The sequence below is a fragment of the Ammospiza nelsoni genome, chromosome 1 (genome assembly GCF_027579445.1).
Source record: "Ammospiza nelsoni isolate bAmmNel1 chromosome 1, bAmmNel1.pri, whole genome shotgun sequence".
Lineage (NCBI taxonomy): Eukaryota > Metazoa > Chordata > Aves > Passeriformes > Passerellidae > Ammospiza > Ammospiza nelsoni.
The window spans coordinates 36,803,359-36,830,197 of NC_080633.1; the positions used below are offsets into that span (position 1 = coordinate 36,803,359).

Consider the following 26,839-nt stretch of genomic DNA (forward strand, 5'->3'; position numbering starts at 1 on the left):
AAACCAGCTGTAGCCTGTAAAAGAAATTAGCATGAATGACTGTAGGGAAAATATCAGCAATAGACTTTGAAGAAATCTGGCTTGGGTCACTGAAAAGAAAACAGAGGCAGATGCTAGGCTGCCTAGCCCAGGTCACTGCAGGGAGAACAACAGCTGGTTATGTGAGTCTTGCCCGGGACTCAGAGTAGGTGCTTGATTCTGCTGTGCAATTATTCAATACCTCCTTGATGATTTTAGTATAGAAGAAAAACTGAAAATAAGATGGATTTTTTTTTTTTGGCCAGTGGAGCTATGACAAATTGAACCATTTATTTAGTAACAAAACTTCTCTTCTGTGTATATCTCACAAAAAGGTTCAAATGTGCACTGGCTACACAGATTTTCCTCTGAAACATAAGAAAGAGTTTTTGAAGTGCTCTACCAAGTTATCAATATTTTAACAGCTCTCTTAAAAGCTGTTTCATAATAGTGCAGATACTTTGAAGACTGTCGATATTCATTCCATATTAACTGTAGTATATTTTAAGAATTTTATTTTCACATCCAAACAGGGGTAAGAATAGGGAGTGTCCTCTGATCACTGTATCCACAACCACTTTTATTTGAGAGTTTAAAAATTCCTTTTCATAACCCACCAAGCAATGTTCAGTTCAACTTAGGGGAGTTGTTCATCCACCCAAGGTTTTTATTAAAACCTCTACCATTGTAATTTCTGGATTATGTTACAGAAAACTGAACTCACATTACAGATACTGGTAAGCAAAAGGAAATTTTTAAAGTGAATTTTTCCATGATTGCCCAGCTCACCATTTCATGACTCATGCATTCCTTCCAAACATATTATTCATCACTCCTTTTCATGAAGGCAAGAAATTATAAATGATTACCATCTTGATTTGTCTGAGCACAGAAAAAAATATCTTTAGAATCAATGGACAACTCTACTCCATAGATCAGCTAGTTATTCAAAATGTTTCACTAAAAATGCAGAATACGCCTTCAGATGTGCCTGTCGTTTTACTAATTGTTCCAAGAATGTATAGCATGCATGTGCATACAATAAAGGCTCTCTCTAAGAAAATTTTAAGAATAGCATTTTTTTAGGTGATTAAAGAGAAACAAAATATTTAAATTTTTTTGAGGTGTTACCAAAATAAACTTCCTAATTCCAAGGTTTTCATTTCCAGCTAGTACAGGTATTTATTAAGAACAAGTAGGCATAACAAAGTAAACAAAACTGTTCAGAAACTGAGAAAGAAAATGTTAAGAAAATTATCTTTTGAATCAACTAAAAAAATATATCTTAGATACACCAGGACAAGGAGTTTCCTAGCAGAGAAACAAAACAAACTGTATAGAAAATGAACTATATAAAACCAGAAAAAAGTAAAAAAAGTTAATGGAAAAGTTTAAGTCGTATGAATTTCATGTTGAAGCTTACTAACCGAAAGTTAAGTTTTGTAGTACTAATCTAAAACCTTTTGTATGAAATGTTGGAATTGAGATAAATATGGGACTGTCCCAGATGCCTCAGATCTTTTAAAATTCTGACCAACTGAAACATGGTACTAACTACACACATACTCTGACATACAGAAACATGAGACTCAATATAAACAACAATCAAAAAAGAAAGAATAATAAAGCTCTTCACACTTAATATTTTTGCTGCTTTTGTAACTAAGGGATGTTTTTAATGTTTGCTTATCCTCACAACAGAGTAAGGAATGTTAAATCCAGCTATAACCATATGTCAAATCCAAGTGCCTGGAATAAAGAAATAGCCTAAAATTAATGTTTACTAAATATAATGCTGTAGAGAATATATTCATCATCTTCAGTGCTACTATCAGCTTGTCTTAAGTTACACTTGAATGTTTACAAGATCAGAATTTCAGCTGAAAGGAAAAACCTACTTCAGTAGAGTCACCACACAGGGATAACTTTCTTCATTGAACTTCTTGACTCTTCACTGTATCGCCAGTAAGATGTCAGAGGCTCTTTCTGATAGGCATCTTAATGCATATGGTAAGATATTATACCTGCACATGGCAGGACAAGGTATGCTGGTGGTATTCTACAAGCATACTAACTTCATGCAAATAAGTGGTAGTTACACTAGAAAAACTGATTTTTAGCTTCTCTCAGCACTGGAGCCAGAATGAACAAGATTGCAATACTCTGACTACTACCATGCTGCTAGTAAGTCACATTCAAGGTAGATGTGTCTTGTCAGTATAGACAAACTTGCAAAGTGCTCCTTATCTAGACATCAGCAAAATAATTAAAACATATTTCAGTATGAAACAGAATCAGCAAAAACATTTGGGATTTGAGGCTGATAAACTCAACAAGCTATGTTTCTCAAGTTGCTAGTCATCTTTTAGATGCTACCCACTCCCCATAGTTAACATAAATAAAAAACTCCCCACTAAATATTGCCTGAAGTTTACATAATATTCACTACCATTACTGAAATATAACTAGTTACTGTAATTCTCATGAGGATTTATTTCACTGCCTGCAAAACAGGAGGTATTTCCTCTTCCAGAAATACACCACAATATATGGACAGTTTATGTCAGGTGACTTTATGACTATCCTATAGAAGAAGTGGGAAGGGGAGATATTGTAAAATCAAAAAATATTAGACTGCAGTTTACACTGTGAACATCTGAGAAACCATGTTTTGCATAAAAATACAAAACGATAACAGTGCAAACAGAACAATTTACAATGTGAATGTTTAATCATGCAGACATACCTTTTAAAATTCTTTCAGATAAAAAGGTAACATCTTTCCTACCACGAAAACTATGTAAATAAATGCACAAATATTGTTGTAAGTAGGTAGATATTTTGATAATATAATAGAATGATTCAACTCTGTAATTGCTTTCAGATGTCCATCACAAAAGACCCTGTGCTCTTAATAACCCACTGTTTCTACCAATATTAAGCCAGGAAATTCCTACCATCATAATATTGCTTACCATGGTTACACCATTTTTCCCAAATTTTCATCTTCCTATAGCTGCAGCCTCCCTGTGTGATTCTTAGTCTGAGTCAGGAACAACTGCTTTTTCCTTTTGGACCATGCCGTACACTGCAATCATGGACTAGGCCTGGTAATGTCTTGCTGATTGTACTTACTCCCTCTTGCAGACATTCTCTTTCTAAGCAGTGCTGCAAAGATTTTTCTGTGAAACACAGAATTTCTACTAGCTTGAAGCTTCTTGTTTTGCTAGGTCTTTTTAGCCAAGGTCTTACTAAGACCTTTATTTCATGTGAACTTATATTTTAAATAATGTCTGCAACATCTTTTTAAAAGATGAGACTTTCATCAGTGTCAGCTCTGATCAATCCTACATCCCTTAAAACAGACTTCCAAAATGCCTTGCAAAGCAGCTCCCCTATAAAATGAAACAGAACTTGAATATTCATTTTACAAAGCCAACGCATATGTTTGGTCACAAATACTGGATTATTTTTCTAGTATTTCCTTCTTTTTAAACTTGTAAAGTTTGATTTGAGAGAGTGCTGATCCCTATTCTGTGAAGCAAGCTAGCATCATTAGGATGACAAAATCAAGTCTTATTGTGGCAAGAAGAAACATCATTTAGTGTCAACAACACACTGCTATTGATTTGAACTCCTCCTTGCCTCATGGGTGAAATAACAAGCTCCTACACACAGACTCTCTAAGCATACCAATAGAGGAAAGAGGCAAGAAAAATACTAAAAATGGCTGTATTAAAGATACAACAGGAAATATGTGAGTCATGAGATGCAAATTCTTTTATCTGTATGAAACAAATTGAAGAAGAGCTTAATATGGCTTCTGCAATTTCTACGGAGTTAGATTAGAACAGAAATATACCTACCAATAATATACCAGATTTAGGCTTCCCAACCAGTATCTCCTAACTGTTCAACACTCTCTGTGAAACAAGTCAGCTTCGTGTTCATTATCTAATACTTACTAATCATTTTTCTAAAATGTTGCCTTATTTTAGCACCCTGGTTCACCATTTCAGCAGGAATTATCCTTTAACAATACTGGTAGAATCTCATCAAAGCAGAGCTATGAAACTGTCAACACAGCCAGGTTGACTCTTTTCCTATTTCTGAACAGACTCCAAGACTTCTTTGTTTTTCACTTCAGAAAAAAAAAAAAATCTTTCTTTTTAAAAGATACAAAAAAAGAATAAACCCATGGTCATGCAACATCAGTATAAATACCACTCTGCACAGTGCCCTGGTTTTGGTTGCAATAGAGTTCATTTTCTTTCTCAGGAGATGGTACAGAGCTGTGTTTTGGATTTAGGATGAGAATAATGCTGGTAACACACTGATGTTTTTGTTGCAGTTAAGCAGTGCTTAGTCTAAGTCAAAGGACTTTTCAGTGTCTCATGTTCTGCCAGTGTGGAGGTGCACAAGAAGCTGGAAGGCAGCACAGTCAGAACAGCTGATCCAAGCTGGCCAAAGTGATATTCCATACCACAGAACATCATGGCCAGTACATAAACTGGGGGGAGTTGACCAGAAGAAGCCAATCACTGCTCAAGGACAGACACAAGCTGGGGGACAGTCAGCAGGTGGTGAGCAATTATTTTTATTTTTATTGTTTTTCTTGGGTTTTATTCCTCCTCTCTGTTTCCTCTCTTCTCATTACTATTATTATTATATTTTACTTTCTTTCACTTTTTATTTCAGTATCTCATGGGGTTTTATTATTTTCCAATTCTATTCCTCATCCCATCATGGTAGAGAGGGGAGTTGAGTGAGGGGCTACAAAGTACTTGGTTGCCAGCTGGGTTAAACCACAACACACATCAATAGCTCCTTTTCTAGAACTTAAAGCTATGTTTTTAAGCAAATCTGCAAACTAAAAATGTAGTGAAATGAAATACTGCTTGTGTTGTCTAACTACACTAAAATTTAAGCTAATTTCAAGCATTTTTGTAGCATCAATTTAGCATGCTAGAATTCCATCGTCTATCTCTTAAAACACGAACAAAGTAATATACACGGCATAAAAAATTACTTCAAGATAACTTCCTTGTTAAAAATACTTAAGTATAAGGAACAAAGCTATTTTCATACCACATCCAGAAAATGGATGAGGTGTGAAAGAAATCTCTTGTTTAATGTGACCTTTGGCTGTACTTTCACTTGTCATCATTATGAAGTAGCTACTCTCAGTGCCAACACATAAGCTGCGTTATATTATCCCATAACAGTAGTAGCATGTCTTTCAGGGAGTGTTTCATACTTCAAGGAACTGGTGGCAGAATGCACTGACAGCACTTACCTTTGTAGCTGCTTATAATAGGTCTTATTCAACAATAAGACCTCATTTACAAAAGGAAATAAGAGGGTACTAAATTTCAGAGAGCATATCGCATAAACTAGGATATGTTGAGGAACTCCCTTGGAGTTCTCAGCTTCAGTGAAAACATTCAAATAAGAAGAAATGTAAATTTCAGATTGGAACTCTGCCCCAAATAATAATATTCAGAGCTTTGTTACTGTGCACAGACCAAAAATACTGCATCATTAAGATCCGCAACATACTTGACTTTTCTTAACGCGTGTAATTAAGAAAATATTTCTGGAAAGCAAATGAATTTGAAATTCAAGTAAGATTAATAGAACAAATACAGCAAATTTACGTTTTATACAATGGTAGCAAGCTGCAGAATAAAAATCAGTAGCTATCATTATCTAAAGCTGTTCATCTAACACCACTGAGAGAAAAACTATTGATACATACTGTACACACATTTTTATCCATGTATATAAATCAAAGGAAACAGCTTCCTTTAAGGCAAGCATATGAAGATACTAAAGCAAGATACAAATTAAATATTCATACATTCAATATTTCAAAATAAGGAATTTGGATATACACATGCATAATTTAAGTTCTATAGTGAAACCTGTCTACAGAGGCCATTTCTACTGTATTTCAACAGCATTGAAACTTGAAATGTACAATGCAGCCTTTCCATGCTGTGTTAAAACTTTAAAGTATATAGTAATTCATTTCAAGCACTAAACATGGAATAAAGGCCACATTATGCACACGGCACCTCTGCAGAGGAACTGCTGCTTTGCCCTATTCATTTCAGCTCTGAAACAGGGCTGTCAGTCCTGCAAGGTGCTTTCGGACTGCCTGAGGTACTCACTGGGAACTGAGGCCAAATAAATAGGCAACTTCAGGAATAAGGTGGCCCTGAAGAGCCCATCACTCAGAATTGACTCCAAGTCAAATTCAGATCCCAGGCACCAGTTTTAAACTCTGTTGAGCTGGTGCCCACAGCTAAAGCCTGAAATTGGCCCCTTACACTGTCCTTATACAGTCACTCAAGCCTCTATAGAATAAAGGTGATATTTCAGACCTTTTTGATTGGCAGAGGAAAGGAACACAAAACCAGGTTTTACACTATCTTGTGCACTAGAAATTATTCTTTATGATCACAGAACCTGGAAGTAGTTTCTGTACAATAACACAGGCATATTAAATTTGAAGAGCTTATAAATTTCTATGCATTCAAAAAACCCTGGGAGAAAAAAAAACCCTTACTATCCATCCACCTTCCTTCCCTCAACATGTATCTCCTTCTGCATGTGTCATCTAAATATACCAGCATTCCTCCCCATGTATTTCAAACCTCGCCACTGAAAAAGAATTCTCCATATGGGTTATTAATGTGAATATTTTATTTTCTTATTAAAAGTTAAATGTATTTAGTTCAAACATCAAAAGCCTCATTTTAAAAACATTCATTTTACTGGGACAAAAATATATGTTAACTTGAAGAATAATTAAAGAATACTTATTAAGGGGAAATAAAACTACTCTATTTCTACACAATTTAAAGCAGACATTTATCTTTGCCCCTTAAAGGTCACTCATTTGATCTTGACACACCTATGAAATCACAGAAGCAAAAGCTAAGTAAGTAGAAAAGTGGTATTAAGGAATATAAAACTAAACAAAATTAGTATCTACATGGTAATTTACTTCATTGAAAACCATCTATGGATTCTGCAAAGAATATACTTTTGCCTTAGAGCTAGTACTTTAATTTTCAAGAACTAAGAAAAAAAAATCAAAACTAGTCAGTAACAATGCAGCGTCGAAAAGCAATAAACTCAAAATTAAGTTATAAATAATTTAAAGCATGTCATGAAGATGTATTAATAATTCATCAGATAAATAATTTACTAAATAATCAAATAAATAAATAATGAAATACATAAATAAATCAGCAAATAAATAATTCTGCAAAATAACCTAAACAATAAGTCACTAAAACAAATGACAAACCTACAAAACTACAATGATTTTCTAAATTCTGAGAGTTTTAAATAAACAAATGTATATAAACTAGATCAATCTTTGGTGGATAGAGAAATATTTTTCACTGCTATTGGTGAATTCCTGATTACACTGCACAAGGATACAATTTTAGATTTTACAAGAGTGCAGTTTTTCCCTTGTAAATTATTAACATGATTGCTACAATACATTCTGCTCTGTATTTTACATGTAATCCCTTTATGTAGCTCATTTTTCCCCCCAAAAAATGAAAATTTCTTTATAACATTCTTAATTCACATATTTCTTTTTTTTTTTCTGGGTGCAGTACTTACAACACTGCAATAGCCTTCTTGGTGGTTCTCTTATTGTCTTCTGCAAACCTTCAGAAGTTTTGCTGCAGGGGAAAAACAAGTAGAATAACCTTAATTATTACAGATGGTATCTCATTCATTAGCAGATGACAACATTTTATTTGAAAGCACAAGAAAAGCTGTTTTATAATTCTACAAAGCAACTTAATGTGAAACAACCATTACAGTTTGCAGACTACCGAAAGTTTTTAGAAGTCTTTGGTGGAACGAGTTCAAGCAGACTGAGGCCTGTTTCTTGTATTTAAGCTGACACACAATCTGTGCAAACTGGCACTAATTCAGATGTAAAGACAAACCACAAGAAGGACAAAATACTTGGCTGACATCTAATGTTGTCCTTGATTTTGGAAGTTCATAGTCCTTGAAAGAATACAGTGAGATCATTTAATATCCACTATCTAAGTACATTCACAATTTAATTAGAATACTGCACTCCAAAGCCAACATTGGTACCACAAAGGTCAAAATCCACTCTTCTCCTCAATCAATTTTCAGTCTCCATTTATTTTAATGAATAATACTGACAGTCACCACAGCTTTCTTCAAAGTGGTACTCTGTAAATACAGCAGTTGAAGAAATGTGCCACAAGTGTAATCATGCTACCAACTTTTATCTGTTCAGTCAAAAAGGTTTATTCGCTTTCTTCCGTAACACACATTACACACAGGAAAGAGCAAGACAGCTTTAGAAACCATGCTACTGACATGGATTCTTTATCTCTGTATGGACTACAAAAATGAAGGAATACACCAAACCTGAAGTTATATGTTGTATATATGCATGTTTTTTTGCTCCTCATTTCAAAGGAAGTCAGTGTGCAGCGTTGTTTCTGGAAGCAGTATCTCAAATTGCTGATGGTGCTGCTGTATTTCAGCATTTAAAAGCATAAAGGATAATTTACTCTTAAAACTACCTGGGCACATTATATTTAACAAGTCTCAAATTCTCTTTAGGGATTATAATAAGAAAACACTTTGCTTAATCATAAATTTTATATTTATCTTGGCTAAACACCCTCCTTTGGATAGACTGCCATGTTTTGTCAAGAAAAATCAACACAGTGGAAATGAAGTACTTGTTCTGTTGTGTGGTCATTCAAAAGAGTATGTAGAAGTAATGTAAATGTGCACCAGTGCTGCTGATAATTTCACGCTCTCGTACACTCATTTCAATTTGCTTTAAAAAGGACTATTCCTCCTGGCTAAATATAGTCATCATGAAAAAGCATACCTCCCCTTTGAGCTAATAACACTGCAAGCCTCAAGACACAACAGTACAAAAACTTCTATATTTTAAGGAACCTGGAGCACTTTCTCCTCACAGTATGTGTTTCTGAAGTGGGACAAATGAGACTGGGTTTTTTTATTAAAGTATTCTCATTTAGTGTACAGATTTCTCTTTGAAAATGACAATTCATTCCCACATCACATCTCTGAATCCCATCCAGCCCCCCAAAAAATCATATATATCCCAAATGTTTCTTTTTAAAAGCAATGGGTTATTGTAAAAGCAGCCTACACTGTCACACATTAAAGCATTCTGAGGATTACTGGGACGTGCAATGGCTCTGGAGGTTCTGGAATCAGACCTTCTACAGGAAGAACCATTTAGTCACAGAGCATTCATCTGCAGCTTTGGAGCCTCTGGAAGCAGCGATTTTTCACCAATGAGTTACAGTAGAACTAAAACTGTAATTACAGTTACTGATGTCTTAAACCCAAATTTTTTCCTTTTAAAATTTACTCATTTTTTTATTACTTTCATGTTTAATTTGGGTTTCTAATCTGCGGTTACAGAACTCACCTCCCCACACAACTACTTCTGTCTAAGGTGGAGGGCCATAATTACCTGCTCAAACAAGACATGTAAATCATTAAAAGAGAGACCCATGCCAGCCAATGGCTTGGGATACTGCCACCTTTCCTCCACTTGCAATCACATGCAAATTCCACCCTACACAAGAGACAAAGACAGAAACTGAATTTGGCTCCTTTCCTTTCTTCTCCCAGCTGGTCCTCCTCCCCCTCCAGTCCTCAAACATCATACAGGTGCCTTACATCATGCAGATCATGAGGAAGATGTGTCAACAGAAAACTAAAGCAGAAGGCACTGATGTTCAGGTGTACTTCACTGAGAAGAACAGCAAAAAATCAAGTAATCACGTGCATTCTCTACTCTGCCCAATCTGGGAAGCTGTGCCACAACACAGAGGCTCCCTTCCTGGCACTCAAGTTAATTTGGGTGGTAATTCAAGGAACTGGACTGTACCCCACACATAAGAACAAATTTCAAATATTTACAATGGCAAAATTATAAATCACGCCCATAATAAAAGGACTGAGCAACAAAGCTGTTTCATTTTCCTCCTTTTGATATTGACATTATTAGAAAGTTTCTTAGTTTGAAGGCACAAATCAGACCAAAAGAAACCACATACGGCTGCTTGCTTCTTTTGAATATAGGAAATATAGGAATATAGGAAACTAGGAAATATAGGAAACAGAGAAATTTTAGAAAGAGATTGCCATGTAACATCAAAATTTAGGTTTTTTTTTTTTTTAATACTCAGGAGTAAACACAGGGAGAAAGAAAAAGGCTGGACAGACCTGATTAACTAGATTATACTAATGTAAGGTACTGGCCACTATATTCTGACCCACTTTTCAAGGATTCCTGGAATTGTTATAAAGTTACACAAAATACTTAGCATTATCAACAACAAAAAATAAAAGAAACCTGCAATTGTTTATAACAACTTATAAGTTTACATACAAGTTTTCATATAAGAACTTAAATAATGTATAAAGATTTCAATACTAGAAGGTTCATTCTTGTATTCTTGTGCCACAATTTCCTCCTTCTATTTATTACAATTGATCAATTAAAGATTATCTGTTTGGCTCACTTCACATAGAAAGATACTTTTGTGACGCAGTACAGTACTTCATAAAAATTTTTAATGTATCTTATTTTTTAAATAATAAAAAGTAAAAATGTGGTTTTTTTACATATTGATAAGTCTAACTAAAAACTGTAAAAGTAACTCAGTCTTACAATGTTATAGGATAATTTTGAGTATGTTCTTGGTAAAAACTTTGAGTATTTCTGAATAACTTTTTAACCAGCTTCTTCCAATTGTCTCTAAGGTAAAAATCAATACTAAAATATTGAAACAGCAAAATGTTAAATCCCAAACTACTGAATTAACTCCTATCAATACAAGACATAGCTCATTTGACTGTTATGACCCACATTTCCTAGTCGATTTTTAGATAAAAACAAGCAGATTACCAGCAAAGGTTTATCTCAAATTCCCACATGTACAGCATGCCACATTAAATATATGCAAATCAACCTCTTTCTCCTCTACTTTTTTTGAGCTGACAACTCATATGACCTGAAGCCATGGTTAACGATTACAATTATTTGACTTTCATATTTATACAATCAGTCATCAGATATGCATGTTAATTGATTTTAACAGATAGTTTTGTATTCTAATGATCAACGGTAAGTGTACACTTTACCAACTTCTTGATTTATAAGAAAATAAAATTTATATCAGTTTTCACAATTAACCCTTCACTGTATTGATCTGCAGTATTCAATGGGACCTTTTCAATAATATGTTAACCTGGAAGCAATCCAAACTAAGAAATTTTAATTTTGTTATCAAAATTTAATTTTCAAATTACAGACACTCTTCTATTGTGTTTAAAATTTATCTAAACAATGCACTCTGAATTTATTAGAATTGATGAAAGATAATTTGTACTTAATTGTACTGGGCAAACAAGTAGTTTGCAGTTATTTAATATTCACATTGGCCACTTAAAAGTTCATTTCTCTTTTTCAATGAACCTTAGTCATGCATTCCTAGATTTCAATAAGCCCCCATATGTCACATATACGACAGAGTAAATTACATTTAAGGCCCTTATTTTTCAAGTTACATACTTAAGGCCAAAGGGTTCCTCGGTTGTCATCACTAAATATATTAAGTGAACTGTTTTGTTTTGGTTTTTTACATGGCTGAAAATTTAAACTTTGCAATTAAAATTTTATTTTGGATGCCCTATTTCTGGAAACATAAAATAGGAAAAAAATAAAATAAAAAATTGCACACATTTTCAAGTGAAGAATTTACTATCTTCCAAGATTATACAAAGTGCAATCATTACCTTCCACAATTAATAGTTGTTGTTCTTGATGTCTATTCATAAAAAAGAGTGGATATTGCATCATACTCTCAAAGATCAGATCATGTCTGGTTCTGTATAAGGGCTCTCCCAATTTAGGCCTTAATTGCTGCTGGACTAACTGATCATGCACCAATTTTGATAAAGCAAGAGCTGCTGGATCCCTTTCTCAGCATATTTTAATACCAATATAGATATTTTAATTTCTGCAAAATGCAGAATCTTTCCATTTTCTATTAATAACTGAATGAGCTGCAGAGGCAATTCAGCTTTTATTCAGGTGAGCTTTATACACTGTAAGTTCTGCTACTATTCTCTTTTTGTCTGGTAGCTCCAATGAATTTCAAACGGATTTATGCACTATAAGATTCTGAGACATTCTCTACAACAAAAAGGGACACTAGCACACTCATGTAGATACACCATGCTTATTCAAGTCCTTGCAATGGACCAGGAACAGAAGAAACTCAAAGTCACATTGCATAACCATGAATAAGCACCTTAACCCCTAAAACACTCTTTAATGGACTTCTCTGATTTTAAAAAAATCTTGATTTCACACTGAACATAATGAGAAAGTTAGTGAATATATGACGGGATTTTGTTGCTTACTTAATAGCTGTTTTCCTTAAACTAAGGTTTGCCAGCATGACAAATACCAATAAGGCAAATAAATTCTCTTCAATCTTTCCCTTACTGGGAAACAACTTCTTGGCCTTCAACAGATCTTGGTTTTAATTCTGAACATAATGAGAAAGTCTGCAGGTCTGCAGAAGGAAGAAATACATTCTACTATAATCACTAACCCCATTTAAACACCACAGATATAAGTGCAGAAAGAACCTGATTTTTCTTCTACAATTCAGTGCTATGAGTTAACCACCTTAAGGTGGTTCACTGTAAGGTTTATAACTTTTGTAGCTGAGGCAGACCTTAAGATAAATGGAAAGGAGAAATAAAGATCCTATACTTATATGTGAAACTCCAATATAATCAGCCAGAAGAAAATATAAGACAAATATGCTAATAAAATCCACATACATATTTTACATGTAAATATCTAATAAACTTAGAAAATAGATACAATTCCTAATTTCTTAAAATGTTTTCTATCCCTGCTTCTCTTTGAACTTGACTGCTAAAATTACAAACCTGGTAATGTCAGCTATGAAGAAAAAGAAGTAAAATTTAACAATTACTTATGAGCTGACTGAGCCAAAGAAGTCCTGATCTGACTAATAAATATGGCACATTCATTTACACCACAGTAAATGGGGTTACACCAAGCTGCCAAATAGTCACTAGTGGGGTTCTTCAAGGCTCCATTTTAGGCCAATGCTCTTCAGTGTCTTCATAAATTATTTGGATGCAGGACTCAAATGTATACTGAGTTTGCTGACAACACTACATTGGGAGGAGCTGTTGACTTCTTCCATGGCACAGAGGCCTTGCAGAACCATCCTAGCAAATTGAAGGGCTCAGCAATCACCAGCTGAATTGCAATTTGGAATCTGCAGCTGGGACAAGCAGCCCTGGATGTATGGAGAGACTGGGGAATGAGAGGCTGGACAGCAGCCCTGTGGAAAAGGACTGGGGGTCCTGGGCAGTGGTGAATGGAATATGAATCAGCAGTGCCCTGGCAGACAGAAGGGGCAACTGTGTCCTGGGGTGCATCCAGGCACAGCATTGCCAGCTGGGCAAGGGAGGGCATGGTCCTGTTCTGCTCTGTGCTGGGGTGGCCTCATCTTGAATACTGTGTGCAGTTTTGGGCACCACAATAGAAGAAATATAAAGCTTTTAGAGAGTGCAGAGGGCCACAGGATGCAGGGTCTCGATGGGAGGACACACAAAGAGCAGCTGAGGTCACTTGGTTTGTTCAGCCTGGAGGAGACTGAGAAGACCTGCAGTTACAACTTCCTTGTGAGGGGAAGTGGAGGAGCAGGCACTGATCTCTTCTCTGTGGTCACCAGTGCCAGGACCTGAGGGAATGGCCTGGAGCTGTGTCAGGGGAGGTTTAGTCTGGATATCTGAAAAATGTTCTTCACCCAGAGGGTGGCCGGGCATTGGAACAGGCTCCCCAGGGAAGGGGTCACAGCATTAAGCCTGACAGAGCTCGAGAAGCATTTGGACATCACTCTCAAGTACATGATGACACTCTTGGGGCTGCACTGTGCAGGGCTGGGAGTTGGACCTGATGATCCCTGTCGGTCCCTCATAACTCAGAATATTCTCTGATTCTGTGATTCATTTAAGTTACAATTTATATAAACATTTTCACAAGATGCCTGAACCTAGATAAAAAGTACAAACAAAAGAAAATACTGTTTACCACTCACTATTTTTAAACAGTATGTTAATTGCTCATCTTGAAGACTGACGATTAAAAGTAGCATATGATTAACAATATTCATTGTATTTACTAAAAACTGAGAGGAAACAAAGAATAGAAAGCAATTGGTGATACTTCCTGATGACAACTTTAATATGAAGAATTGCAACTACAATAAATTCCACAGTTAAATGTTAAATTAAGGCTATGTGTAGAAATAAGACCAATAAAACACATTCTGGGAAATGAGAAAATAGTGTACCTAAAGAATGTCCAGTTCTAAGACAAACATGAGTTCAGGGATTGCAAGCGACCATCCAGGCCACTAAAAATATTAACGGGATTTTGACAGGGACAGCTGAGTGAAAAAAATCTGGAAGTTCAGCATCAGTGGCTTAGTATCCAACAGTCTACACATAGTCACAAATGTGAAGCTGAATCCATGAAATATAGAAAACCACTTACTATACTGCCCCTGTTGCACAGTAATGTGTCCTCTGGCACCATTTCATGCAGAAGAAATATTAATGAAAATGGGTACATTGAATACAACTAGTAGCTAAGCTTAGTTAGCCATATCCACAGGTGAACATATTTGATCAGATATGATCAAAAATTATCAGGGATAAGGGGCTTCCACTGTCCTTGATGTAGAAAGTATAGTCTTTAGGATGTTTTGTTAACTTCATACCAAAAATATTTAACTACTTTGCAACTCACTGTATAACCTCAATAAAGAAAAAATATATTCTCAATCAGCTGCATCAATTCCGTACAGCCATATGGGGTCCAGCAAAGGTGCAAGGCATGGAAGGAAAAATACCAAAAAGTAGGAACAGAGGGAGGACAAAAGAAAATATTGATCATTTTGATGACAAGTTTATCTAAGTACACACACAGGTTATCTAGATGCGATAAAAATCACATTCATAAAAACCCTAAGTGTCAATTTATGAAATAGAAACATTATACAACCTCCAAGACGTTTCATTTCTACCAATACCTGCCCTCCCTAAATGTCACTCTATTTTATCATGGTGACTGAATTACAATGGACTTGATAACGTTAAAAAATAGATTAATAAGAATGACACTAGTTTGCTTGCATAAAACCAGCCCACTACTTGGATGCTGCCTGTCTATAACAAAGTGGCACATGAACACTGCTTAAGTGGCCAAATGCCTCTTCTGACATGAAGACTCCTTTTGAGACTCCCAGTGTCACCAGGAGAACTATGCCTCATGGCACCCAAATGAACAAAACATAGAAACTCTAGTGCTAAGAGAAATGAAAGGCTGCACAGTTTCTCTTTGAACAAGTAACTATTTTACACAGAATCATCAAGTTACCGAATGCAAACCACAGCAGAAAACTGCTGCAAATTTCAATCCTGTTAGAGGATACATGAATTTAGGGAAGAAGATGGAAGTATTATAACTGTCGGGCAAAATTGCTGGGTTTTATTTTAAACATGCTTAAACTCAACGTTTTAACTTAAACATTTAAGAGTGATTTTAGTCTGAAAGTTTTCCATCTCTTGCCACCTGAAACTGGCGATCCAAATGTCTATAATAGCACATTTGAAATGCTGAGTTATATTAATCTCATACTAACTATAGCAGTTCAATTTCAACAAATTTCTCAGGGTTTTTGCATATTGCTGAATAAATGACTCTGGAATTAGCTTACTTTTCTTGGAGGCATTATATGAGATTATTTCTTAGTCTCCTCCTCTTTGATTTAGTACACATCTTCAGATAATTTATTAATGTTCTGGATATCTCATTCATCATCTATTATTACTAGTGTCATAAATTAGAGGAATGGAACAAAGCACTGGACTATATGCTTTTTCCACATTCATCAATAAAACAGCTACCTCCGTTAGCAAACACTCTGTAAACTAGTTGGTTTATCCACTAAAATGAGATTAGGAGCAGTTTTTTAACTCAAATCCCAAAACAGATTAGATTTATAGTATAAGAGGCTATTAATGAAATAAAAATCAGAGCTTCACTTTAAAATATAAAAGGGTAGAAATAGCTGGTCTTCACAACACAAAAGCAAATGTCAGACATTGCTATATCTTTTAAAATACTCAGATGAATTAGAAGGCTGATGAATGCCAGTTTTACCTGGAAAATGGATTAATTGTTAAAAATGCTATAATTTTGTCAGCATACTGTAGAACAGTAAAGACAAGGAAAGATTCAACTAACAGAAATTTAAATGTCAACATTGAAATCAGTAGTAATATTGCTCAAGAAGAGAGGCTGCCTCAACTGGGGCTAAGCAGGAAAAATGAAATCGCTTGCCTTTTCATTTTTGGGGGGTTTTTTTTGATTTTTTTTTTTGTTGTTTGTTTTTTGGGGTTTTTTGACAATCTAAAGATAAAGGACATTGGAACATACAATTTTGAAAATTTCATAATATTTTCAAGATAATGGATATTAGTGGGAATCCTATAGGTAATACAGTAGTATACTATTCTACATAAAAGAATTCTATTCTATACTATACTATTCTACTTGAAAAGAGACAGAATTAACATTATTATGAAACATTAACTACTGACTTTAAAAGGTCATTATGCCTGTATTAAATTACATATTTGAATTAAATCTCAATATCCAAAAATCAGTATTTGTTGTTTTATGTAGAGATTATTGATATATTTTGTACACATTCACTATTTACATTCCTTTAACTAAATCTCTCATTGAGACAAATTAGTATTTTGCATGATGCAACAATACTGCACTCACCTCTTTCTAACTGTTGAAAATATTTAAACCAGGGTTAGGACTTCATCAATGGAATGAGATATAGAATTTAAGTTCTTATAATATAGGAGACAAGAACTCCACATGTTAGAATGGAAGTGGATAAAATGCTTCCAGCAGCAACTGTGTGTCTAATTTCTACAAGGGAAGAAATTCTTTCATCTTTAGGCACTATAGATTAGATATTTCAGGCTCCAAAATGACCTGAAAACAACAACATTAAAGTTTCCAACTAAATTAAAAGTTTATTGTGCTACCTCTAATTCAGGACCTGCATTATTTTCTTTATAGAGCCTTCAATAGCTGTAGCAACTGATGATTAAAAAACATATTTGTACCAATGTCTTTTAAAGCTAGTTCAACTCAACACAGTTACACTCTCCTATAGTTACAGCAAACAGTGGAACAGAAAATTAACTACATGAGCTGCACCTTTTGTTAGTCTTCAGCTTGATCAGTTTGGCAATGATCATACCTCTTATTTAATCTATAAAGGCAGTTTGCAATCAAAAAGAACCTTATGATGAAAATAAGTAGTACGCTCTTTGTATTACAGTGCACTTGGTTTGAGGACTGACATAAAGGGGAGAAGCCAATCCCTCCTCTGATTGAGAGCAGCCATTTGCACTCTCTTATCTCTGCCTCACTCCAGATAAAAACACACACTGTCAGGGAAATGCTAAATGCTAATCTTCTCTCTCACAATTACAATATTTACCCATTAGTAGGTCCCATGAATTCCATTTTCAGTCTTGGTGAGTTTCTAATTTCCACAATGGGAAACTTAATTAGACAAGAGACTATAAGCAAGTCATACCCAAAATGTCCAGCAGCAATCTATAAGTAACAGTTACAAGAGAACTCTGGGGGAAAAGGACTTCATTGAATCTGATCTCCCACACCAATGCAACTGCTCTGCAACTGAGGGAGCAGTCAAAAAAACAGAAGTGTTGGCAATGGCAACATCTCCTCATGCAAGAGTTTTCTTGACTTAGTGTTTCCAAAATATCTGAGATTTTTTTCCCTTCCTGCCATTTTGTTCACTGAGTGAAAAACTTATTTTTGCATGAATTCTTAACAGAAGCTCAAATCAAGGAACATACATGGTTAATTTATGTCAGATCAACTTCAATATATTAACCTTGGGATGCATGGAAGAAGGTTTTTCTTTTCCTCATCCCAAAGAGATTATTACTTCCTTATCTAAAACTTTACAACAAAATCCCAGCGAAGAGTAACTGCATTATTTTCCAGATAAATAAGCAGGTAACCTGTTCCATACTCTGAATACACAATTTGTTGGTGATAGATTTTAATATTAATTAATAACTGTATAAAAGTACTGAAAAATCATGGAAAAAAATGTCATAGCCCATCCCATATGGAATGTGGAATACAGGAATCAAATTTCCTTAAATAATTATGCCAACATAACTTTCCTTTAACTCTTGCTACCTAATTCTCATAACCTTCAGATTTGCTAAAAATACCAATTAAGAATAGACAGCATGTTGAATAGACAGCAACTAACCACCAAGAAGTAAACAAAAAAAAAATTCTTTGGTTAGAATACAGAACAAAAAATCAATGGAATCTTGAATTAAATAATTTTCTCTTTTTAGGTTTACTTTTATTGTAGATTCTCCAAGACACAAAGTTCTGTCTTCTTTTTAACATAAGATATCCAGAAGGCTTCAGATATTTACATACCTGCTAGATAGGAGCACTACTTGTAAATGTTGACTCTTAACTTGATTGTAAGGGACATCACTGTTGCATTCTCTAATTAGAGAAATTACATGAAATTTAAACCTTTGCTTCTCAGCAACACCATATCCTCTAAATTGTACTAGTACAGTTGAGTACCTATTCTCAGACATATTTTTAAACCCTGTATGTTAGAACATTTGTTCATCATGTATGATCAGAAGTACATGTGGTCCTCCTGCAATTATCTAAAACATTTATCACTGGGACAAAAGGCCAAGCAGGACACTTGAAATCCTGTTACCACAAAGCAGTGGTTAAATGCAAGAGAACTGGGAAGATGGCACTGCGAAGCAAGCAGACAGGTAGCAGTGGAGGGCCAAATCTGACAACACCAGGACCAAAGACAAACCCCTCCATAGGCGGCTGTGAAACTAATTTCCTCAACTCAATTATTACCACTAGTAAAGAAGTTTACTACAGCTACGATTTTACAACTGTTAAACCAGCGCTGCTAAATTCAGAATCCACTAAAAACACACTACAAATTGTAGCAAAGAAATAGGGCTTGTTTACTCCTCATTACAGTGTCAGTGAGTCAAAGAGCTGATTCTAAACAACAAAAGCCTGACAGACGAAAATGCCGCCAGCTCTGTCAGACTCCTGGAAGAGAAAGTCAAGGCTCAAATGATTGCGTTGATCTTTGACTGAAACTGTAAAACAAGTCAGTTTCTTCAAAGCCAAACATAACACTGAAGCCAACAATAAGGAATGTTTTAGTTTTTTCCACACAATGAATTTTTTGATGTCATGAGCTCTGGAAGTTTTTAATCACACTAAAAAAGCATTAGCAAGGCAAATGTACATGACCCAGGCCCATAAGCAATCATTGGACTGGTTTTCCTAACCTTATTTTTTCTTCTCTCACCTAAATTCCAGTATCAATTCTTCTTAATAATAGATATTCTCAAATTTTGAACCAGCTTTCAACCCACATTTTCTTTCACTTTCTACATCTGAACAATAATTCATATTTGTTCACTGACTAAATTCCAGACTATCTGTATTTTATTAGTCACATGGAAATTGGAGTGCTACCCACAAGACTTCAAGACAAAACACTTCACAGACACAGATCAGAATCAAAAATTTATCCCATTTAAATACTAACAGCCTTAAGACACATGACTTTATGCTTTTAATTTAAATAAAGGTAATTGAAAATACTGTGCTTACCGTTCAGAAGTGATTCTTAGTAATCCTTCCTGAACTCCTGAGTCTCAGTATGACCACCTATATCTTACATAAGTCTCCTCATTCCTTTTGTAAAAAGTCTACATTCACTAAATGCCTCTCAATGTATGTTTCAGTTAATTTTATAGCATATTTATTAAGATTTCTGCATAGTCATTAAAAATCAGAATCATCACTGCTTACTTTCTAATTTTTGTCATAAATTTATTTGAAGTAAAACTTTAACCCATAAAAAGGAAACTAACTTTTAGGTACTGCAGATATCATAAGCCCCTTAGAAGAGTAACAGCAGAAATTAAGTTAATGACTGGAATCAGAGCCAGAAACACTGGACAGACAATAGTTTAATTTAACTGACTGCTGCACAATGTCTTCTTCCACCTCTCACCTCCAGTAAATTTATCTTGATTGTAACTATATTGGTCAGTTCAAGTTTGTTTAGCTGCAGGTCTTTCCATCACTGACATCAACAGTGAAGTCACTCAGGACTTACAAGTACAGATCAATTTTGTCTTCCTGGAACAAATCTTAAGCATCCAGAAACTCAGGACCCCAATATTTGACTTCAGGAACTAAGTGCTTAGGAGGCATCTGGAAAGTAATGAATTACTTCACTTAGCTGTACCAGCACTTTATTATCCATTTTACGTAAGAATTCATAATGAAAACAAACGTATTGCTTGGCACGGAGCAAAACCATGCAGACAACCAACAGATATTTCCTCTGACCCCCTGATCAATTAATTTTGGTAAGAGAGACAAACGCCTTCAGAATAGCAGAGAAAGACAACAGAATTCCTCTAAAATGATAGAAACAGAAAAGAATATATACTGTGAAGAAGTGAACAAGGTTTTAACAATAACTTGCTGAAGTAATTCACAGTACCACTAGTAAAGCTGTTTTCAGTAATGTACAGCATGCTACACAATACTTTATGGTAAAATAATTTCATGACATCATATGCTTGCCAGAAAAAGATGGCATAGGCTACCTATCCAGAATGCTTGCCATTACAAACATTTCATTTCAACAGAATAGAATTGTTAAGGTTGGAAAAGACCTTTAGGATCATCAAATCCAAACATTAACACTGCCAAACCTACCAAGTTCCCAAATGCCACATCCACACATCTTTTAAATACCCCAGGGATAGTGACCCAACCATTTCCCTTGGGAGACTACTTCAGTGCTTCACAGATCTTTTGGTGAAAAAATTTTTTCTAAAACCTAATCTAAACTTTCCCCAGCACAACTTGAGGGTGTCCCCTCTTGTTACCTGGAAAGAAGACTAACCTCCACCCGCACACAACTTTTTTTCAGGTAGTTGTAGCGAGCAATTAAGCTCTCTTGAGCCTCCTTTTCTAGAGCCTAAATAACCCCAGCTCCCTCAGTCACTCCTTATGCACTCCAGACCCTTCACCAGCTTCACTGTCCTGGACTTATTCCAGACCTCAACGTGTTTCTTGTACACAGGATTCGAGGTGTGCCCTCACCAGCGCCGAGTGCAGGGGGACAATCCCTGCCCTGCTCCTGCTGGCCACACTACTGCTGATACAGGCCAGGATGCCAGTGGCCTTTTTGGCCACCTGGGCACACATTGGTTCATGTTCAGCTGCTGTAAACCAGCATCCCCAGGTCCTTTTCTTCCAGGCAGCTTTCCAGCCACTCTGCCTCGCCTGTAGCACTGCCTGGGGATGATGTGACTCAATGGCAGGACGTGGCACTTGGCCCTTTTGATCTCAGACCATTGGCCTCAGCCCATCAACCCAGCCTGTCAAGATCCTTCTGCAGAGCCTTCCTATCCTCCAGCAGATCAACACTCCTGCCCAACATGGTGTCAGCTGCAAACTTACTGAGGGCGTACTCCATCCCCTCATCCATATCCTTGATACAGGTATTAAACAGGGCTTGCCCCACTGCTCAACTCTAGGGACACCACTGTGATTTGTCACCAGCTGAATGTAACTTCATTCATCAGCACTCTCTGGGCCTGGCCAGCCAGCCCATTTTCACCCACTGAAGCATCTGCCTATCCAAGCCACGAGCAGCCAGTTTCTCCAGGAGAATGCTGTGGCAAACAATGACAAAGGCCTAAAGTCTAGGTAGATATCATCCACAGCCTTTCCCTATCCAGTAAGCAGGTCACCTTCTCATAAAGAGAGATCAGGTTGGTCAAATAGGACTTGCCTTTTCATAAACACATACTGGCTGGGTCTGATCATGAGGTTGTCCCATACATGCCATGTGATGGCACTCAACACAAATACTTTAAATTTACACTTTTTAACCTTAAATTTGCACATACAATGCAAACAACACATACTATAAAAAGAAAATAGCTCACCTAATGAGATCAGTTAAAATCCAAAATCTAAGCACAAAGCCAAGTCAACCATAAACAGCAGGAATAATGCCCATGTAATTTTTATATCTTGTATTTACCAATCTTCAATACTTTTACTAATGTAAAATACATAAATACATTAGAAAATGTAATGTGAATTTAGTATTTTTTTATTGTACGGGATTATCTTCAGGGTCAAAAGAGTTCTACTCTGAATACAAATTTCATGTGATCTTAAAAAGAAGAATTAAATCTGCTGTATCTCTGTCTACTAGTCACATGACAAGACAATGTGAAGCTTAAATCATTCAAGAATTATCAAGATAGCTGTGTATTTAATTATTAGTCAGTAACCATTCAAAGCCCTAGTTATTCATTCACCCTCCTTTATTCCACATGCTGAACTAGATATTCCTTGAATAAAAATTCCCACTTCATTGACTGTAAACCTGATCAAATGAGTAAGATGCAGAATTAAAACTAAGATACAAAGTTCTTAATAAATGCAGATCTAATTTACTTCTGTGAATTTCAAAACTTTGTTGTGGTCTCACAGTTCAAATCTATGAATGGACCATTTCATCAACTGTAATACAGAACCAGCTGCCATAATATTGCCTTTATCCACAAATCAGTCACTGAGGTCAGCAATCCCCAACAAGCAGACTTCAGTTTAGAATCACAGAACTATACAATATATTGATTTGGAAGGGACCCACATGGATCACTGAGTCCAACTCCTGGCCCTGCACAGGACACACCAAGAATCACACTATGTGCTGTCCAAACACTTCTTGAACGCTGCTGGGCTTGGTGCTGTGACCACTTCCTGGGGAGCCTCTTCCAGTGCTCAACCACCCTCTGGGCAAAGAGCCTTTCCCTGACAATAACTGCAATCCAACTACAGGACTGTGGGAAATTCCTAACAACCTATGGCAGCACTACCAGCCTAGGTAAAGAGAGCCCATGTGGAGAACAGAACAGTAATTCTTGGGTTTTTTTCCCATGTACATTTTGATGCTGTTTAGGAATGGCAGCAGTTTTCCGGCCTGAATGCTCCAGACACCTTCGTAAGATCAAGATTCATCGAAAGCAAAGAGATAATTTGCTTATAATACTATGCATATAGATAAGGTTTACATATCTGATACAGAATTCTAAAATGCTTATATGTATGCACAGAACTTCTTATACCGACTAAATATTGAAAATCTCCCAGCACCTACCATGGCTTTATGAAAGACATGTAAATGGAAAAATAAACAACTTCTCTTTTTTTTAGTTCTCAAGAGAATTAAGAGAACAGGCAGTACTTGAAGCACATTTCATGAACTGTCATAAGCAAGACATATTGACTGACATAAGATTCACCACAGCTGAGTGGTCAAATATGCATAAGTACATGTATGACTATTTCAATTAATGAATGAAAAACATTTTTGCTAGTCAGCAACACATTACCAATTGGCCTTATACCAACCTTACTGAACATTAAAAAGTGTGATAATCAGGTGTATAATGAAAAAGTCAAAGCAAAAAGAGAATTCAGTTTTGGGCAGAACATGATCAGAGGACATCCAACTGGACAAAGTGAAGGTGACTGTTTTAAGCCATGTTGAGTCTAAGACTTGTACTGTGCATAGTCAATAGACTGGCACTAAATTCAGATGTATCTATTCCAACCTAGTACAGTATTGGGGTTTATTTGCTTATACTTGGTGACACACATTTCCTTTTAGATTTCCTGCCACATGTCATTTGGTGGGATCACAACACACACAATGGGGCAGACACTGAGGAGCCTCTCATGGTTACCAACAACTTGTCCTATTTCTGCATAAAGGCATTTCAAATTGAGGTTAAAATGGGCAGAGGGAAACAAAACTTCAGCTTCAATCTCACCTTATCATTCCCTCTAGACCTAGAGCCATTCCACCATCAAGATGCAGCTGCATTACTAATAAGGGGCAGCTAACTCAATGTCAGACCTTCTAAATTTGAGAGGTCGCAAAGCAACTCTCCTCAAGAGACCAGGTCGGGTAGGACACAGGAAGTTTGAGTGTTTTTTTATTTAGGTTTTTTCTTTTATCACAGTATTAACAAAATAATTAGTCTTTCAAGGACTGTTGTAATTTAAACATGCCCATGGATGCAGTAATGCCTAGCACAGCTCAGGGCAGTCAGATGATCTGAGACCAGCTGTCATAGACAACAGAGGTTATAGCAGGGTGTTGAACTTTGAGCTCTTGCTCTAAGACAGTCCACTTCAGAAACACTGAAGAAGACAGATGGCACAGCTAGAGCTCTGAAAGGAATGTATGAAAGCAAATGTCCAGCATGGAAGATAAGCCATTTCTCACTTATGCAAGATGACAGATACTACTTAGATTTTTTTTTTCATTTGTTTACCTGTACAGGCAATTAGAAAGTCTACTTGCATTTCATTTTCACTTCACTGTTGTCTTTTGCCTGTGACTTCAAGTCACTGTATCACATGGCGGCAGGGACTTTGAGAGGAATTGACAGTTTCTAAGGCCTCAGCCTCAGAAAAAGGCAAATGTCACATGAAAGTAAAAATACTTTGAAACATTCAGTGAAGTTAGTGAAACTATGAAGTGTATCTCAAGTTACAGAAAAGAGGTTAGTATATCAAGAGGGACTACACAGAAAGTCACAGTATCCAGTGGATGCTATAAACAGACATAGCAATGAATCATGACAAACCCATTACTAGCTACTAAAACAAAATTTTTGAATTGACAGTGGTTTCAGTTCCTTCAAAACTAAGCAAAATGAACAAGAATAAAATTGGCATGGCCATAACATTTCACCAAGCAAAATTCTTAACTGTAGACAGGAATTAGCCTCAAGTGAAATGTCAGGTAATTTACTGCTGTCAGTTCAGGATACACTGCAATGATGAAATCATTGCAAAATGTAACTCAGGACTTTGAAAGATAAATTCTTTCACATTGAAAAAATGAAACTGCTACCCAAGCTTCACTTACCCTGAAGTTAGCCTGAATAGTAATTTTGAGAGTTGTCTGGTCAGGGCAAGTAAGAAACATTAGCTGAAATACCGTATTAGCAATTTGGAGACTTGTTGGCAACTTGAGTAGTTTTGGCTTTTTTTAGATGAAATAGTGTAGATGGTATACTGAGCAGAAAGAGCGTCAGCATAATGCAATGTACTGCTACAGATATATTTCTTTCCAAACTAAATTGAATGTTTGAGACAAATGAGAAATCCTTGACCACTTTTCCCTCTCACTATCAAATACATCTCTGTTACCATTTTTACCACTCAGGTTCAAAACAAGATCTACATAAGCTTCTCTTCATTTTCCAATACATTCAGATCTCATCTGAAACTTCGTCATTCTTCTTGTTGTTTTGTATAAGACCTATACATATAAGAGTCAACCTTCCTATACATCAAAGATTCCCATTTACCCCACTTACTCATGAGATTTAACTTGCCTCCCAGTCAACTCATGCAGTGTAGTTTCTAAAATGCTCATCCCACTGGTTCCCAAAGTTTTCAGTAAATGTAAAGACAGTTCTCTTGAATGATCAAGCTTCTCATCAGCAATTTTACATTCTTTTTCTTGTTTGCATCTTTATCATTGCATACCACCATACAATAATGGAAGACAACATGAATAAAAACCCCTTTAGAAGCCTGTCTTCCACTGCTACTACAAATACAGTGGGCCAGTACAGTCTACTTCAATACCTAATGCTGTATCTTTACTTGCAGTGTATTTGTTCTTCCCTGCCCGCATTTCTTTTCTACTGAGCAGTTATGTGGCGCTGAGCTGTCTACTGTGGTTAAACCACAACACCACCCTACAATTATTTCTGTTGCAGCTGCATCTCCTCATGGCTTGAAAACACAGAAGCATGTGCTTGACATGCACAAAAATCAGGCAAACAAAATGTTGAGACATACTCTGTAAAAAAAACAAACCAAAAAAGAGTAATGACCAGTTTGACACAACTTCTGTGTCACTGGATTTGATTTTATTCCATGTTTCCAGAAGGTGAAATCTTAAAAGAATGCTAGCTTCTTTCATGCTTATGAAAGTCCATGGCTGCAAGCATTAGCGCAAAGTAGAACTGCAAAGGGAAAGAGGGATCTATGATAAATGCTCTTTGATAAAAAAAAGAAAAAAAAACGGCAAAAAAAAGTCTATTATTAAGCTTTATACTGAAGGTTTTCCTCTTAAACCCACTGATTTAAGTCCTTGTCATCCACTTTCTATCCACACATTGTTCTTTGTCAAGCTCATTCAGCCTCACCTAGGTAATCCATTACTTCTGGAGGAGGACAGGATGAATCTGAAGATTTTGAGTGTAATAGAAAATGCCCCAAGTATCACTGAAAGCTAATTCAAAACACTGGCAAAAGACTGGCTAGCTGTATTAGGAGGTATCTAACATGCTTAGGGACTAAATGATAATTAACAGCAGCTCTATAAGACCAAGCACTCCAGTCAGCATACAAAAATTATAGCAT

The 26,839-nt window shown here is 36.0% G+C and overlaps 1 protein-coding gene across 6 annotated transcripts in view; it reads right to left on the reverse strand.

Annotated features, from left to right (window-relative positions):
* Positions 1-26,839, reverse strand: part of TBC1D5 (TBC1 domain family member 5) — a 316,432-nt gene that overhangs the window by 279,515 nt on the left and 10,078 nt on the right. For all 6 annotated transcript variants that reach the window (XM_059470481.1, XM_059470490.1, XM_059470498.1 and 3 more), the window contains exon 2: positions 7,663-7,724. The gene's annotated coding sequence lies outside the window, so the exon portion shown is untranslated. The remainder of the gene's footprint in view (positions 1-7,662; positions 7,725-26,839) is intronic.